Genomic DNA, 19,424 nt, shown 5'->3' on the forward strand with positions numbered 1-19,424 from the left:
AGGAGGGAGGCTCGCAGTGACTCCCGCCCCCGATCGTACAAGCACCTGGGGCCGTGAAGTCCCTGGTTGGGGACTTTGGGTGGCAGGCCCCGCCCCGCCGTCCTCTCTTTCCCAATCGCCTCCTCCCAGGAGAGTGGCCGGGACTCTGGGTCCCTAGGCAGGGCTCGGCCCTAGGGCCGACCTCGCTTTCCGAGGTGACTCTGCCGCCCGAGGTCGCCGAAAGGCCCAGCGCCCTGTGAATGTGTCGTGAGCCCCAGAGTTTAGGTGGCGCAAAGAAAGACAAGTGACGTGGGAAGCCGCGTCCTGACTGCAGACGTGGTGCGTGGGGCCCACCCTCAGGGAGCCGAGGTTCTGGCGCAGGATTCCAGGTGGCTGTCTCCGCGAAGGCTTTTCACCTCTTCCCCAAGGCCCCTTCATTGCATCCAACAGGTTTGCAGTTTATTTGGCTGAGGGAGAAAGAATTACAGATGATCTAAACGGACAGTTCTGTGACCCCTTGTTACCTAGATTCGATTAGGACAAAATTCCAGAGGTGTTAAGGGGAAAGGTACTCTTCGATATGATTTACAAAATCTCTTACACAAAGCATAACTAGAGGTCAGAATTCTCGCTCCAATAGTTACTAGCTGTGTCACCTGGACAATTTTTCCATGCCTCAGTTTCCAGATCTGTCAGACTGGATGAATAGCTCCCAACATGGGACTGTCCTAAAGATTAAATAAAAAAAAAAAATCTACGTGAAGCGTTCTGCAGTGTCTAGTTCATAAGGGTGCAATAAATGGTAGTTGTTATAATGATAATTATTATTCCAAGTGTAAATGTTAACTTGAACTCTTCTTGAAAGACAAAAACACTAGCATCAGCCCCAGATTAGGAAACTTCTAAGAAAGGTTGACTATTGATGTTGGAGTAATGGAAGAGCTTATAAAAATATAAAGGGTTCATTTGCTACTAGAAAAATTTGGCCAGAATAGCAGACTTCCTTCTGTGGTCTAAGGTGCTTTCATCTCCCCTCCACTGGGATCTCCTACTCTTCTCTCCCCTGTTCTGATTTTGCCAGTTTGCCAGGTCCAGTGCAATTGCCATCTCCTCGAGTCTCATTCTTCCTCCACCACCAAGGACCAGCCTCTCTTAGAGCTGAAAGAACCACATTCTTCTCTGTTTGCTTAGGGCTTAACAGCTGAGTGACTGTTCTACTGCTATTTGTGTTGGTGGTTAAGTTAGCTGAGGTCTGGGCATCTAGGAAGAGTATCTGCTTAGCTTACCCTTCTGTTTCCAGTGCCTAGAACAGTGCTGAGTGCCAGGGATAGTTTAATCTGAAGGAAAGTACTCTTCTAGTTTCCATTCTTTCCTTTTGATCCAGACATGGGTGGTAGCACACCTTGGTGATAATTCTCTTTCCCCATCATGCTGGGAAAACTAATTAAACAAGGAAGGCTTTTTCTAAACGCTTTAACAGATCATTCCAGGAAACTATATATAAGTCCTATCTAGAATTAGTGCTCTTGCAAGTGAGTCTTATAGGCAAGTATTTATGCCTTATTATCAAGACTTTGGCTTCTGTTTAACAGTGACGATAATTGCAGGTTCCAGGATGAGAAATAACTAATGCAAATATTATTTTTGTTGGGTTGTTCAGCTTCCCCCAGAGACTGTCAAAGTCAGTTTCAGGATTGTATACTTTCCATAAGCCATTTATTCCAAGGCTTTGTGAGGTGTCAATATACGTACCACCCAGTGCCATCATGTGTCATTCTTGAATTAGCTCCTCTTTAAAAATTCTGAAACTTGACAGTGACCAGTGGGGGAGGAGGGAAAAGGAGGGAAAGAAGGGGAAGGGTCTAGACAAGGAACTAGTACAAGTGGTCCCATGGACATAGACAACAGGGTGGGCATTGACTATGGGAGGTGCGGAGGGCAGGGTAGGGAGAAAACAATGGGAAAAAAATGAGACAACTGTAACAGAAAAACAAAAAAAAAAAAAACAAAAGAAAAAAGAAAAAATTTCTGAAACTTATGACTCAGTGAGTTGAAGAGACATGCTGAAAGTCAAATAATACACAGCTAGTTCTCTGGCTCATGACTTTTCTGCTGGGATGAGAGTAAATCTACTTCATAAATCTCTGTGCACAAAAACAAATGTGACTGTTACTGACAAAGGATTAATTATTGCTTTAAAACAAATGAGAGTGTTAGAAAGATGTGAAAGATTTAACTTACAGGTTTTTCCTCTAAATTACATGAACATTATGGTAAATGTACTTTTCTTAAGACACATACTTATAATGCATGAGTTCAAAATATACTTTGTGCAAATAATTGGCTTTAACATCTACATCTACCCAAAATATCTACCTGAGTTATATTTCCCAGAATAATTTGCTGAATTCAAAATACATATGGGTGAGAATAAACTTCAAGTGACTAGCTGATTAGTATCATCCCTTAATCTTATCTCAAACATAAAAATGAAAAACAAAAGGTTTTTGTAAAGACCAACAATAATTAAAGAGTCTCTTATCTATCATCATGGCCTCCTTACTCCCAATGCACTCCAACATTTATAAATCAGCAGGTCTTGGCTAATGATTTGACAGATGGCTGGTATTTGATTCCATTGAAAATTCCAATGAGTATATGTGTTAGAATTAATGTCAAAGAGTTAGGAGCCAAATCTGTTGTTATCCTATGAAATACCCTGAAAGCTAACGATAGAAATGTGTGGCTGTTAAAATATTAAAAAAAAATGTTTATTGTGGCCAGGAGGCTTACTCATAGAAAGCTGATTAATAAAGCATGTGTGTATACAGAAAGAAGATGAAATATCTTCAGGCGATGGGAGAAGGGCAATTAAAAGGAGGAATGTGTTTTCTAGTTTAGCTTCAGTCATGTATTCCTTCATTTATTCAACATTTAGTTTGTACCTGTTCAACAAATATTTAATTTTCGGTTTGTTGGGGATGCAAAGATAAATAAGTGTTTCTTCATTTAAAGAAACAAAAATAGATCTTTACAAAATAGATCATATATTATGAAATAATATCTTTAACTACTTGTAATCTATTATAAATGCTGTGGTAGAAATATATGCGGGGTATAATGTCATCATAAGTAATGGAGTCCCAAACCCACACTTTGAACCATGGGATTAGAGAAAGTTTTTTCTTTGTGTGTGTGGGGGGTATGTGTGTGCTGAGCTGATTCTTAAAAGAAGAAAAATTTAGAAGGAGACATTGCACTTGCCAGAACAGAGTAACTCAAAGCATAGACGCTATGAGTGAAGAATCAGGGGTTTCAGATTTATCCGTGGAGGAAAAAAACATTTTTTTCATCTTACTGACACAGAAAGCGAAGTCAGAAGCAAAGGTGTTTTTTTTTTTTTGTGAAAATTGAATTTGAGATATTAGAACAATATCCAGTTAGAAAAGTGTAGTAAGTAATTGGAAATGAGAAGGAGAACACAATTGCAGATTGATTTAGGAGGCAGAAATAGTCACCTAATTTTCTATTTTTTTCTGGCTGTTCTTTCTAAATTCATTTCTTATTCTCTGCCTACCTGTTAAATGCATATGCCTTTTGAGTTTTTTCCTTCTTTTCTTCTCACTTGGTACCAAGCATGAATCTGTAGCCACTCCCACTGTGCAAATCTATCACAGTGTTCTCTTCCAAGACTCAAACATGGAACATAACCATTCAGGTATTTCACGGGGACCTCAAACGACCATAATAATTTCATAGGGATATCAAACTCATCATACTGACAAAAAAGATTTTTCCACTCCTTCACACCTCTCTAACTCAATTTTTCTACATCCTCAAATGCCTTGTCAATTTTGCCACTCAAACCAGGAACCTGAGAGGCATCATCAATTCTTCTTTTCCCATACTTTCTATTTTCAATCACTTACCCTTTCCCCCATTCCTTTCCCTCTATGGCCCCGCTCAGAATGATTCATACACCTGCCTAGCAACAATCACACTGTGGTGTGGGGTTATTTCATCCATGTCTGCTACTCCACCCATTCCTCTTTCTCAAGAGTGTTAGTACTTTGAAAGCAGAGGTCATATATTAGATGACCAATAAAAATGTGTTGAAACAAGCCCACATACTGGGAGGAATTAAATAGAAATAAAAAGTAGTATTGTAGGGAAAGGTGTTTGGAATATCCACTGCAGATAATATGTTAGAGTGGATCTGGTCAGAAAATGTTGTGCTGGGATTGTGTGTGCGTGCATACATACATGCACACATACACATGTGTTGGTTTGCATATGTGAATTTTCTCCAACCTCACTGAAGCCAGGAGCAGGAGAAGAATAATGGTGGTGTGAGTCAGGGTGGCCAGGTGGCCTGGCTGTCAGTTAGAAGGTGTTAAGTGTCTAGGATATACAAGGAGCTGAGTGTGGCAGAAGAGATGGACAGGGCAGAGTTGGAGGAGTTCAGGGGCCAGTTGAGAAGACAGTGTATTACATCAGGTATTGAGAAATGGAAGAGGGTTTTTCTTCCCTTTAATCTGGAGAAGGAACACGGTCCCTTTCCACAGAAACCAAAGCAAGAGTGTCATCACAGACACTAGGAGTCAGGATGTTGAGATTCTCATGGACTCTCCAGTTAGATGAACCAAGAGTTGCCTCCACCTTAGGCAGTGAGAGAGGAGCATTGGCCAACTTAGGGGTGGGGGATGTCCTCTTACAGTAACAGGGTAGGGAAAACTTTGTTGTCTTTCTGAGCTAGAACTTACAGAGTAATCACAGAAGCCCAGCAGACTACAAGCCCTATGGTCTAGCAGAGAAGCCAGCGTATCTTCAATGCACAATCACACACCTTGGGGACAACAACAGTTAACCCTGGAGCACAGCCACAGACCATTGCCTGAAAGCGTGAGGGAGCCCTGTGCAGTGAGTCAGGTGTCTGAGTCGTTCCCATGAGCTCCTTGTGAATCACTGTGAGAACCGGCTGCTTGAATGCAAAGTCCCAGAACCAAAATGGCTTAAGGAGATTGTTAACTTTGTTCATGGAACAGAGGAAAAGTAGGAGAAGGTATTGTTGGTGCAAAATAGCATTTGGCTCAGCAAAGAAAACAAAGTTGTCTATTCTTGGATCTAAATAGAGTGCTGAACACATCTTAAGATTAAAAAAAAAATCATACAGGTTTTAAAAGGTGGTAAGACTATAGTAATGCTGGGTTGGGGTGTATACAAAGCAGCAATTATCTCGATTATCTCAGAAACCTTAGCAAGGCCCTGGTGCCCCGTCAAAATGCCTCTCCCTCCTACTGACTAATGTCTAAAATCCATTAGCTGAAGGCTCTCGTGTTACATGCACATTCCTGGATGGGTGGCATGTTATCAGCCACTTACATCACAGCATGATATGGCTAATGCCTCAGAGCCTTTGCACTCTGTTTCTTTTCTCTAGAAGGTTTTGCTCCAGACATACACAAAGTTTATTCCCTCACTTTTATCTCTCCCCCACCAGATACTACCTTATCAGTGAGGCTTTCTCTGACCACCCATTTAATAATTGTAATTACTCCCATCCCCAGAGCTCCCCACCCTCCTTCCCTGCTTCATTTTTTTTCTTTTTGGCATCTCACAATCTAAAAGGCTATGCATTTGCTTATTTATTATCTGTTGCTGTTCTCTAGAATGTAAACTTCCTGAGGGCTGGGGTTTTTCTCTGTGGACTGCTATGTATCCAGCACCTGAAACAGTGCCTGACCCAGTGAAGGTCTTCAGTAGATAGTATTTGAATGTGTGAATAAATGAGTAAGTGAATACATTTTCAAGGTTATTTTGGAGGCTGGGTTGTGTGTGTGTGTATGTGTGTGTGTGTCTGTGTGTGTGAGAGTAAAATGAAGGTAAAGGGGAAAAGGGCAAGAGACCATGGTATTCCTGGAAGGATGTGAGTAAATGTCACTAAAGTGAGTAGGGGTGTGTTGGGAGGCTTGGTTCACTGTGGGTAACACCTCCCTCCCTTACCACTGAGTGAGCAGAATAAAGAAAGAGGAGTGCAGGGGCCCATGGAGAACATTCCTGTGTCCCTCCTCTTCATTAAGGCTCTTTTCTTTATAGGAGCAACAAGTGTGAAACCTTAACAACATGGAAATTCCCCCTTCCCACTGGAGTTGAACAAACTAAGCATTCTTTAGGGGAGCGTGACTCTTGGGAATGTCCATTTTACCTACCCAACTCCATTTACAGAATGAATCTCGGGCTTTGGTTTCACCCTAGGATTTGTGATGGGAATTCTTGATAAGATAAGGGAAATAGCAGTGGCTGGGGAGAGAGGCTGGGAGTGTTGGGTTGCTAACAGCAGCCCTGAACTGGAATTCGGTGTTTGTGTGCATGACAGCGCTTGCTGGTTCATAGCTGGCACGGGAGTGTTTACTCAGAGTGTCAGACAGAAGCTGTCATGCTGATCTCATGTGACTAACAACCTTGGGAGATATGCAGAAAAAAACCCTCAGAAGACAGAAAACAGTGCTGGTTTCTTGGAAGTTACTTCTTTTGCACGTAGACAAGTGACATTCTTAGGAATAACAAAGAAGTAAAATAGAAACAATGCAATCATTTTGGAGAGCAAACATGGACGTAAAATATGGGCTTTAAAGATCTTTTCAAAATGATTCAGAATAATGACGTTAGCAAAGAGAAGCAGTATCTCAAAAATGAATAAAATTTCATTTTAAAGCAAAAGCAAGGATTCAGAGGTATTCAGTTACTCATTTTAATTTACTTTCAAAATCTGTTGTTGGTGGTTTTTTATTTCAGTACCATATTAGTCAATGTAGTAATTTTAATCAAGTTGTGAATTATTTGCTTGTTAAAGTGATTAGAACACATTTAAAGTTATTCAATAACAGTGCTACTCACATTTTGACATCTCCTTCAGATGGAGATAGAGGGTAGACTCTAGCCCGGAAGGTGACAGAGCCTCAGCGTGAACTTGTCCACCAGTGTGCTGTCTGTCATAGTTGTCCTGCACAAAAAAATATTGGGGATCACTACTTTGGAGGACAAACTTGTAAGAGCAGTGCTAACCAAAAGTTATGATACTGTTATTTTGAATCCTAAATTAGATATTATGATTGGCAAATTCTTTCTATGTAGTAACTTTACTTTTGTATCAAAAGTAATTGAAAACCTTTTAATATGATAAATAGTAATTTAATTAACTCAGTTTCATTCATACACACCCTGGGAACTGGAGTGCTGAAGTAGTTTTCAGATGTGAAGAAGAGAATCAAAATGTCTCCAGTGACTGAGCATTTCAGGAAAATGTTTGTTTTTAAACTTCTTTTGTTTGAACTGTAAATTTTAATCTCTTTGTTTTTGTAGTGGGCCTTGCATTACCTCATCTAGTTCCTACTCAAAATAGAGATTTTATTAGACAAAAACATGTTCAAATATTAAGCAAACCAGTTAAGCTGAAACAATGAAAGTTGGAAATTATTTTTCTTTCTTCCTAAGACAAAGGGGAAAAAATGCTCTTGGTAATTTAGTTCTAAGGATCACAGTGACCCTTACCAGCTTGTCTGAGGACAGTTGTGTTTAAAAATTTAAAAAAATGTTAATATTTATTATGAACATTACTATATTCTTGAAAGTTGACCTCTTATTTTACTAGGCAACTGTCTCTTAATTTACTGTAACTTTTTTTTCCAGCTGGACTTGAATAATGTCATACCTTTGGAGAGTCACACCCATGCAGAGTCAGCTATTACAATAAAGGTAAGTCAGTCAACAATGACTTCTTGTGACTAATTGTCTTGTGGGTATGAAAGAGGAAGAGAATGTATCACTGTACTTCTTTCTTAACTTTAGGATTAGAAAATTCATCGAAATAATCAGTAAATTTGATGACAATTCAACAAGTTAAGCAGGCAGTATTACTGGAAAGACAGAGTTGAACAAAGTAAAATCCGTGTGAAAGCTCATGTGAAGAATTGCTTTATGGATCATAAAAGTGTCATTGTGAGCTTCCATTGTGTGGCACTGTGGGAGAATCAGTCTAAGACTCAGAATATTCAATAATTGGAATCTTAAATTCACAGAGTATGGTTTATTGTTCCTCATACCTTGGATTTTCACTTTAGAAGTATGTATGAATAAGTCATCTAAAACAAAAAAAAAAATAGAGAAAGATTGTGGCTTCTTGGCTTTTAGGAATAACAAGAGGATGCAAGTTCTATAGAATATATTTATTTATGTTTATTTCTTAGAGACTAGCTGCATTAGGTCATTTGGTCAGAATGGGAAACCTGCATCCCAGGTGTGCTCTGTGGTCCTAAATGGACAGATGCCAAGTATGGGATTTGAGGGACACTGGAAAGTGTCTGTGCACAAAATACTCTGCCTCCTGACTGATGGCCTAGTGATAATAAAATTTCATTTTGTTTTCTGAGTCAATGGATATTTTATAATTTTAAGATATTTACTCCAAGGAGGAGTAACAAAGTGCTTTGTGTGATTTATACATTATTATGAAGGAATTTATTAAACAATTTAAAAATTTATCAGCTAGTTATCGTCACATTTTAAAAGGAAGCAGGGGATAGTGATTTTGAAAACATTAGGTAGATCATGTCCTAGAAATAAGGTAAAAATACATGCAAAGGTAAAGACAAACTTCACTTCCTTTCATTTTATATTGGGTTAGCTAGCTTTTGCAAATAAAGCTCTTTTCACTTGGCCAGGAACTTGGCAATACAAGTCATGTAGAAACTGAACATAAAGCATGGTCATTTTGTGTGTGCAGTAATTGCTATTCTAGTAGCATTACCTAATATTTATGTCCTACTGAAGGTTGGGTCAGTAGCATCTCATTTTCAAGTAATCTCCCCCCTCCCCGCCCTGCCCCCACCTTCACCAGGCTGCCCTATTCTACTTGGTGGAAATAACATAATTAGAACTTGTAGGGAAAAAAGCCTCCCACTCTGCCTTTTTCCAAGGAAGCTCAATTGAAAATTACAGATTCTCATGAGTTTGGCTATTCCTCTCTATTTGCTTGTGTATTCAGAGGAATTTCTAGTGCAGAATAGACTAGACAGAACAAGCTTGTGCCTAAAGCAAAATATTAATGAAAAAATCACAGTTGCAGTTTGGAATTGCAGAAAGAGAATTATTTCTAGTCACTTCCTAACTCTGCCTTTATCAACAAGTTACTTTTTAGCCTGTTTTCTCAGCCTGTGTAAAACAAGGCTTTGGATCAGATAATATAGATGTTTTGAGTTTGTATAATTTCAGTTGTTTGGATGTCAGCACTCTTAATTTTGAGTTGAGTTCATTTTGAAAATTTAAATATTAAGTTACAGAGAGGTATGAAGAGGTTAAGTAACTTGCCCAAAGACACATGGCTAGTAAGTGGTGGAGCTGCAATTTGAACTCAAGTACTTGGTCCTCAAAGTATGAACTCTTAACCATTAACTTAAAATGCAAATTAAAAAGGCAAACCAAACACATTTTAACTTTATCTTTTATTAATCATTAACATATATATACCATACCATTATTTTGTCCACCTTTCATTATTTTTGATTTAATCTTTATTGTATTTTTATCCACTACTACTTAGTTCCCTTATACCTCTCCCCTCCCGGCAGTCACCACACTGTTGTCCACGTCCATGAGTCTTTTTTCCTATTTTCTCAATCCCTCTATTCCTCAATGCCCCCCCACAATAGCTGTCATGCTGCTCTCCATCTATGAGTCTGTCCTCATTTTCCTTGTTAGTTCAGTTTGTTATTAGAGTCCACATATGAGTGAAATCATATAATATTTGTCTTTCTCTAACTGGCTTATTTCACTTAGCAGAATGTTCACTAGGTCCATACACACTGTTGCAAAGTGTAAAATTTTCTTCTTTTTTATGGTCAAGTAGTATTCCATTGTGTAAAAGTCCCACAGTTGTTTTGTCCAGTCATCTACTGACTGGCACTTCGGCTGCTTCCATATCTTAGTAATTGTAAATACACTGCAATGACTATAGGGATGCTTACCTTGTTTTTGCATTAGTATTTTGGGTTCCTTTGAGTATATTCCCAGAAGTGGGATTGCTGGGCCAAAAGGCATAACCATTTTTAATTTTTTGACATATCTCCATACTGCTTTCCACAGTGGCTACCCCAATCTGCATTCCCACCAATAGTGCAAAAGGATTCCCCTTTCTCCACATCCTTACCAGCACTTGTTGTTTGTTGATTTACTGATGACAGCCATTCTGAGAGGTGTGAGATGATATCTCATTGTGGTTTTAATTTGCATTTCTCTAATGATTAGTACATTGAGCATCTTTTCGTATGTCTATTGGCCATCTGTATGTCCTCCTTGGAGAAGTGTCTATTCAGGTCCTTTGACCACTTTTTAATTGAGTTGTTCAGTTTTGTTTTGTTTTTTTGGTGTTGAGTTTTGTAAATTCTTTATAAATTTTAGATAGTAACCCCTTATCAGATGTATTGGTGAATATGTTCTCTCTTTCCATGGGTTGTCCCTTTATTTTGTTGATGACTTCCTTTGTTGTGCAAAAACTTCTTAGTTTGATGTAGTTCTATTTGTTTATTTTTCTCTTGTTTCTCTTGCCTGAGGAAATGTATCCAATAATTTATTGCTACAAGCAATTCTGAGATTTTGCTGCCTATGTTTTCTTCTATAATTTTTATGGTTTTGGGTCTAACATTTAAGTCTTTGATCTATTTTGAATTTATCTCGTGTGTAGTGTAAGAAGGTGGTCTAGTTTAATTTTTCTGCATGTATTTGTCCAATTTTCCCAACACCATGTATTGAATAAACTATCTTTAGCCCATTGTATGCACTTGCTTCTTCTGTCAAATATTAATTGACTATAAAGGTATGAGTTTATTTCTGGCTCTCTCTATTGATTTATCTGTCTGTTTTTATGCCAGTATCATTCTCTTTTGATTACTATGGCCTGATAGTATAGTTTGATATTAAGTAGCACAATCCCCCCCCGCTTTGCTCTTCTTTCTCAAGATTGCTGTTCCTATGCGGGGCTTTTTTGTGGTTCCATATAAATTTTTGAAATATTTGTTCTAGTTCTGTGAAATACATCATTGAAATCTTTATACAAATTGCATTAAATCTATAGATTGCTTTGGGAAGTATGGACATCTTAATATAGTGGAAGGAATACCCAGTAGATTAGGTGAAGCAGAGTATCAAATCAGTGACTTAGAAGACAAGATAGAAAAAAACACCCAGGTGGAGCAGCTAAAAGAAAAAGAATTTTAAAAAGTGAGGAGAGCTTAGTAAACATTTTGGACAGTATGAAACATACCAACATCCACATCATGGGGACACCAGAAGGAGAAGAAAGTGAGCAAAGGATCAAAAACCTATTTGAAGAAATAATGACCAAAAAGTTCCCTAATCTGATAAGGAAAAAGACACACAGGTCCAGGAAGCTCAGAGTTCCAAATAAGCTGGACTTAAAAAGGCTTACACTGATACACATCATAATTAAAAAGCTGCAAGAGAAAAGCAGGTAGTTACCTATAAAAGAGCACCAATTAGAATGCCATCTGATTTCTCAACAGAAGCATTTCATTCCAGAAGAGAGTGGCATGAAATGTTCAAGGAGATGAAAAGCAAGGACCTACAACCAAGGCTACCATACCTGGCAAGGCTATTATTTAAAATAAAAGGAGAAATAAGGAGCTTCCCAGACAAGAAAAGGTAAAGGAGTTTGTTAGCACCAAACCAGTATTACAACAAATGTTAAAGGACTTGCTTTAAGAAGAAGAAAAAGAGAAAAGAAGAAAAAGAGAAAAAAAGAAAAAGAGGAAAATACTCTAACAATAAAATGGTGCTAAATATGTATTTATCAATAATTACCTTAAATGTAAATGGCTTAAATCGTCTAACCAACAGACATAGGGTAGCTGAATAGATAAGAAAACAAGACCCATATATATGCTGCCTCCAAGAGTCACATCTCAGATCGAAAGATACACACAGGCTGTAAGTGAAGGGATGCAAATGGAAGGGGGAAAAAAAGCTGGGGTAGCAGTACTTATATCTGACAAAATAGACTTTTAAAATCAAAGCTATGTAAGAGATAAAGAAGACACTACATAATGATAAAGGGAACAATCCAATAAGAGAATATAACCCTGGTAAGCATTTATGCACCCAGCATAGGATCACTTAAATATGTGAAGCAAATCTTGATGGACAAAAAAGGAGAGATCGACAGAAATAAAGTGAATGTCGGGAGTTTTAACAGCCCATTGGCATCAATGGATAGACCTTCCAGACAGAAAATCAACAAGGAGACAGTGACCTTAAATGACACACTAGATATCTTCAGAGCATTTCACCCTAAGTGCACATGGAACATTTTCTAGGATAGACCACACGTTAGGACACAAAACAAGTCTCAGTAAATTTAAGGAGACTGAAATTATATTAAGCATCTTCTCTGACCATAGTGCTGTAAAACTGGAAATCAGTCACAAGAAGGATACTGAAAAACACACAAAGACATGGAAACTAAGTAACGTGTTATTGAACAATGAATGAATTAACAAAGAGATCAAGGAAGAAATCAAAAGATATTTTGAAACACATGAAAATGAGGACACAACAATCCAAAATCTGTGGGACATTGGGAAAGCAATCCTAAGAGAGAAATTCATAGCATTACAGGCCTATCTCAAAAAAATAAGAAAAAACTCAAATAAACAATCTACCTTCACACTTAATAAAACTTGAAAAAGAAAAACAAGCAAAGCCCAAAGTGAGTAGAAGGAAAGATCAGGGTAGAAAGAAATGAAATAGAGTCTAAAAACATGATACAAAAGATCAATGAATTGAAGAGCTGGTTCTTTGAAAAGACAAGATTGACAAACCTTTAACCAGACTCATCAAGAAAAAAGAGAGAGGACCCAAATAAATAAAACCAGAAATGAAAGAGAAGAAATAACAACTGACACCCAAGAAATACAAAATTATTATGAACAATTATATGCCAACAAAAGACAACTTCAATGAAATGAATAAATTCCTAGAAACACACAATCTTCTAAAACTAAATCAGGAAGAATCTGAGAATCTGAATAGACAGATTACACCCGGTGAAATTGAAGCAGTAATAAAAAACTCCCAACAAACAGAAGCTCTGGACTGGTTGGCTTCACAGCTGAATTTTACCAAACATTTCAAGAACTAACACCTCTCCTTCTCAAACCATTTCATAAAATTCAAGAGGAAGAGAGGCTCCCAAACTCATTTCATGAGGCCTGCATTATCTTAATTCTAAAACCAAATAAAGACATTACAAAGAGAGAAAATTATAGGTCAATATCCCTGATGAACATAGATGCTAAAATCCTTAACAAAATATTAGCAATCTGAATACAACAATGCATCAAAAAGATCATACACCATGCTCAAGTGGGATTTATTCTGGGAATGCAGGGTTGGTACATTCACAAATCAATAAATGTGATTTACCACATGGACAAAATAAAGGATAAAAACCTTATGACCATATCAATAGATGCAGAAGAAACATTTGATAAAATCTAGCACCCATTTATGATTAAAAACTGTCAGCAAAGTGGGAGTAGAGGGAACATACCTAAACATAATAAAGGCCATATATGACAAACCCACTGCCAGCATCATACTCAATGGGAAAAACTACAAGTGTTCCCCTTAAGATTGGGAACAATACAGGGATATCCACTTTCACCTCTCTTAATCAGCATAGTACTGGAAGTCCTAGCCACAGGAATCAGACAAAAAGAAGAAATAAAAGGCATTGAAATTGCAAAGGAAAAAGGAAAAACTGTCATTATTTGCAGATGACATGATACTATACATAGAGAGCCCAAAGATTCCACTAAGAAACTACTAGAAGTGATAAGTGAATTCAGCAAAGTATCAGGATACAAAATACCCAGAAATCAGTTGCATTTTTATATGCCAATAATGAACTAAGAGAAAGGGAAATTAAGAAAACAATCCCATTCACAATTGCTACAAAAAGAATAAAATACCTAGGAATAAACCTAACCAAGGATGTAAAAGACTGGTACTTGGAAAATTATAAGACACTGAAGAAAGAAATTGAAGAAGATACAAATAAATGGAAGCACATACTGTGTTCACAGATAGGAAGAATTAATGTCATTATTTTTGATTATCTAATAGATGGAATGAGATTTTAACATTTTCCGTTAAGTCCTTCTGAAGTAGTTTTGATTTTCTGCAAACTTTAGTATGTTTCTTTGCCTGATGACTCTATGTTTCCTCTCAAAATATTCAACATTTCCTGACTTGTTCATTCATGGAGACATTCTATTCCACCCATATTTGGTTGGCTAAGTTAGCAATAGCATGCATTGGCTTGTCCTGGACGCCCTGCGAGAGTCTTTGTTGCACAGAGGAGAAAGTTTTCTGTCATCTTGCAGCATATGCCTTTGTGTTTGGTTTGCATCTTGAAAAGAGTATTTAAAGACCAGCACACAAAAAATGGCAGTTCCATGGTCTAAGAAAGTGTATAGAGAAAGAGTGTGTAGTTAGAAAATAAACTTAGAATGCAACTATTAGCAGCCAATAAAATATTTCCTGAGCAAAAATCCTTAGTGATTTATATGAGCTGAGAGGCAGAGGGAAGATGCAGGAAGATGCATATTGTCAGAACTCATAAGATGAAGGATTTATTACACATTAAATTTTTGATATACAAAAAGTTGTACATAATAAAATGTATGCATCTTGATGAGTGTGGAGACAAGTATATACGCATGAAATCATCACCACAATTTAAGCCATAAACCTATCCATCACCTCCAAAAGTTTCCTTACACCTTCTTATTGATTGTTATTATTATTCTTTTTGTGACAAGACCACTTAACATAAGTTTTACATTCTGAGAAAAATTTTAAGTATACAATATGATACAGTATTCCCTCGCTGTATCGCGGTTCACTTATCGTGGCCTCACTGTATTGCGGGATTTTTAAAAATATTCTATTTAATTATTTATCGCAGATTTTCGCTATATCGCGGGATTTTGCAGTACTGTATACCTATGTTGTTAAAGTTAGGTAGGTTTAAGAGTGTAGAATAAATGTAAGGTTTCCACTTTGCGGGGGTGGTGGTGGTGAGGATCTGGAAGGTAATACTCGTGATAAGTGAGATCTATGCAGTAGATCTCTAGGACTCATTCATCTTGTATACCTGAAACTTTGTACCCTTTGCCTAATATCTCCATTTCCTAATACACTTTTTGTCACTAATCAAAGTGTGGGTGTCAACCCTGGATGAAAATAAGTACAAGTTTGGTCAAACAAGACCTCTTCATTGCGCTTTACCTAAAGAAAGGCGAAAAATCTAGGCGACTCTTTTCTTTCGAATCTAGAGAGCAGACTTCTTGCATGTAAAAACTTTGTATCAACAACATACATTAAGTATTAGTGTCTGGTCCATGGATATGAAAATGGAAAGACACTGCTTCAGCTAAGCCAAGATACATGGTTACCTGAGGCAAACTGTGCATGTGTGTTTGTGTGTTTTACCTCCTAGTTAGAGCATATAAATCTTATTAGCAGTACTAGTCAGTTGGACATGGGAAGACATGACTGAAGTTAATCTCACATTTTGTGTTTAGATACTCATTTTTGGCTTAGTGAAAATGCCTCCTTGCAGGAGTGAAAACCATGTCATTATGCCACTTAAATAAATACAGGATTACCTGATTCTGTACTTCTTTATAATTAAGAAAGCTTTTTGGAATCCTCTCCTGATTATGAAACAATATAAATACTTCCTGTGCCTTCTGAGAAAATGAGGACATCCGTATTCTTTCAATATTAATGTTTACTTATATTATCCTAATTTGATGTTCTGTGTTTTCACATGAAATTTACTGCTGCCTAATTTAATAATGAAAATTCAGCACACAGAAAACATCAGAGCTGTTCTGAGACATAAAATTAAAAATACAATGGTCCCATGTACTTCAAGAGTATAAAGGAGGAATGGAGATAGCTTTAAGGATTAAAATAGTTGTTGTAGTTGTTAAAGTGTGTTGTTTTCCATAAGTAATCATGGAAACACTAAGATGAATGAACCCATTTAACTTTATTTACAAAAAAAAAACAAAACAAAACAAAAACTAAGCTCAGAGCTACAGAGAACAAATTGGTGGTTGCCAGAGGCCATGGGTGATGGGGGCTGGTAAGAAAATGGGTGACAGAGGCCAAAAGGTACAAACTTCTAGTTATGAAATAAATAAGTCCTGGGGATTGTAATGTACAGTATGGTTGCTATAGTTAATAATACTGAGTTGCTTATTTGAAAATTGCTAAAAGAATAGATCTTAAAAGTTCTCATCACAGGAAAAATATTTTTTATACTATGTAGGGTGACGATGTTAACTACACATTGTGGTGATCATTTCACAATAGTACATACAAATAAAAAATTTTTTAAAAAGTTATTTTTATATCTAGGCACATGTCACATAACCTTTTCTAAAAAGTGCACTGTCAGAATAATTCTTAAGAAGTTTATTGAAAAAGAGATTCTATGACTTCTCCGTAGCTTGTTTTTGTTATTAAACGTGGAAGAAGACTGGTCATTGTGCTCTGAAAAATAACCTCAAATACACTTCAAAATAACAGCAAATCATATATTTGCATTCTGTTAACCCCTCTCTCTATCTCTACCTCTTTATCTCTCTATATCTCTCTCAGTGCTAGATACATAGAAAGGTATATAGAACTCTTAGTTCTGTGTGTATGTATGTGTGTGTGTATACACGGGTGGGCAAAAGTAAGTTTGCAGTTGTTCATATGTAAAATAATACAATAATTAATAAATAATAATGCAAGAATAAACTGTGTTTTGAGTAAACCTACACTTGCCCACCCCTGTGTGTGTTATACTGCTTCTTTAATCTTCAGAATTTTATCTAGATTTATAATATTTTTAAATTAAAATATATATTTTCATTGTTCTCTTTGTATTTAAAAAAAATTTCATGTTCTATTCAGTCATAGAGCTAAAAATGTACAGATTATTCTGAGAATGATAGTTATCAGTAGCGCTGAATAATTATAGATTAAACCTTTACACTTGTGTCACATTAGTGCATGACCTTGAGGAAGTTACTTCACTTTCCCTGGATACTGTTTGTATGACTGTAATCTCAGGGTTATTTTAAGAATTGAATTAGAACAGGTAGCTCTCCTAGCCACCTAGTAGGTAGCCCTCACCCATGTCTCGTTTCTTCCTACTCTGGTAACTGCATTTATTTACACTTGCTCTTTTAGACCATCATTCTCTTGAGTTTTAACTACATCTGTGTTGTGTTTAGATCTTTTGGTTTATATTTGAAAAAAAAGTCAATACATAAACAAAAAAGAAAGTAAAGACACCAACCTAGAATGGCCAATGTCTTGATGTCTTGTCATGGAGAGAATCTCAATGCAGTCTGGATCCGGAAAAGGAGGAGGAATTTCAGTACTCATCATGGAAAATGCGTCCTTTCTGTAACCTGGAATTTAAATGATTGTTTGTCTTGTTTTCTGGCCAGTTATTTCCCCTACATAAAACAGTCTTATGCTATGGTGAACAAGTGTTAAACCATATAATCTGTGATTCAGAATTACTCTTTGTACACCCAGTAAAGGACAGAGAAAATGCTGACTTGCCAAGAACAAGAAGGAAAGATCTTGAACTTTTACTTGCTTTTAAATTGTGAGTTGTCTTGAAGTTAGTCAGTTGAACGTATTCCTTATACACACTTGATTTTTGAAAGTTAAGATTTTTATTCCTAGAATTTTCTAATAGGAGACACTGCTGATGTTTTACAAATTTACCTACATGACTTTCATTTTCCTGAAATTGAGTTGAAACATCTGAGTTAAGCCATCTGCGTTTCTCTACTCAACATGCACTCTAATCCAGTTTCTGCTTGCCATACCCCAGGTACGCGTCTGCATTTAAGAATGAGGAAGGTCAGTCAGAAGCAAGATCTGAAGTTCTGAAGGGACTAGCTTTGTGGCACCTCTTCTAAAAAAGACACAGCAACAGGAGTTTACTGGGGATCAAACCCACCACTGTGGCTAATGGTGGTCACCAGAGCCATGGTCCATTTTTTTTTGTTTTCATCATGTTAGGTTAGAAACTTTACCTTCTCTTTATTCCAGCTTTTCTCTCTGAGTCATCATAGAATGTTGAAACTTTTGCCTGAAAGACAACTCTAAATTACCAAAAAAATAATAAATGAGTTAAAGCATCCAGTTAGTAAAAGTTTGCCCTAACCTCATCCAGCACCATCTAGATCCACCTGAAGAAGATATCCTGAGTCTTCAGGTATTTCCTTTCTGTCTGGGAGGAGGCAGAATAAGTAGCAGCTAGAAAAAAAATGTATTATACTGATAAAAGCATATATGTAAGCCACTTCCTTATATCACATTTTTGAAATAATTACAGAGTGTTGTTCAGCTTTTAGTGAAAGATTATGGCAGTACCCATAAATTTGTCACCAGTATTTTTAAAAACAATGTTACACTGTTAAAGTTTTACTATATACTGTTTAAAATTGATGATACATCAAGTAAACAGTTAAATGTTTTTTGCTTAAAACAATTTTTATTTTTGAAAAAATATACAAACATTATTTTTTTGCTTTGAATTTAATTTTACATGGCAAATCAATTTGAGGTCCTCCTAGAAAAGATTGACCTATTTTTATTTCAAAATACATTTAATTTCAATTATTTCATTATATAGCCTTTGTTACAATGGCATGGTTTCCTCTACAGCCTGGCAATGCAGCAAAATTCCCATTTTAAGAGGCAAAGTTAAAATGCTTTGAGGATCCTGAGTACACTTTTGAACTTGGAATAAGGGTTATTATGGCTATTAATTTAACTTTTATGTATAAACACAGGCACAGATCAACTGTGCGTGTGCTAGATCCCAGAGAAAGTGTCCTGAAAAGCAAGAGAAGAGGTGTCCAGTGGTAATAACAAGGGGACTTCCTCAAGACCACGCAGGCTGCTCCATACAGCCAAGTTCCCGTCACTTCAGGACTTGCAGGCCTTATTGCAGCAACAGCCTTGTCTTGAAGGAACTGCCTGCACTTCGCAGGCTATCCTAGCACATGACTTCCTGGTAGTCATGGCATTTGGGCGTGGGAAGAATAATACTAGATCTAAGAAATTTTAGGGGATCTCTTTCCCCCAAGGTATCCTCAAGGCTGCACCCTTCTGGGTTAAAACACAGTTAGTTTGCATTCCATCTGGAAAAACAAATATCAGTTTTGAATATGGCAAAAGAGTGAAAGGAGAATTTTATATGCAATTAGAGACAATAAAGACTCAGCTAAGACAATAATGCTGATAAGCAGATAGGGTGCTCTCAATGGGTTCCAGGCTGAAGATCT

General features: G+C 37.0%; 1 long non-coding RNA gene across 1 annotated transcript; it reads right to left on the reverse strand.

Annotated features, from left to right (window-relative positions):
* Positions 1–596: 596 nt before the first annotated feature.
* Positions 597–18,439, reverse strand: LOC150002694 (uncharacterized). The gene is made up of 4 exons (XR_016512718.1): positions 18,168–18,439; positions 17,414–17,528; positions 6,877–6,982; positions 597–707 (listed from the first exon to the last, which is right to left on the reverse strand). It is a non-coding gene; the product is annotated as an uncharacterized LOC150002694 (long non-coding RNA).
* Between the last annotated feature and the right edge of the window lie 985 nt (positions 18,440–19,424).

Source organism: Furipterus horrens, unplaced genomic scaffold, assembly GCF_987537825.1.
Source record: "Furipterus horrens unplaced genomic scaffold, mFurHor1.1.pri manual_scaffold_8, whole genome shotgun sequence".
Taxonomy (NCBI): domain Eukaryota; kingdom Metazoa; phylum Chordata; class Mammalia; order Chiroptera; family Furipteridae; genus Furipterus; species Furipterus horrens.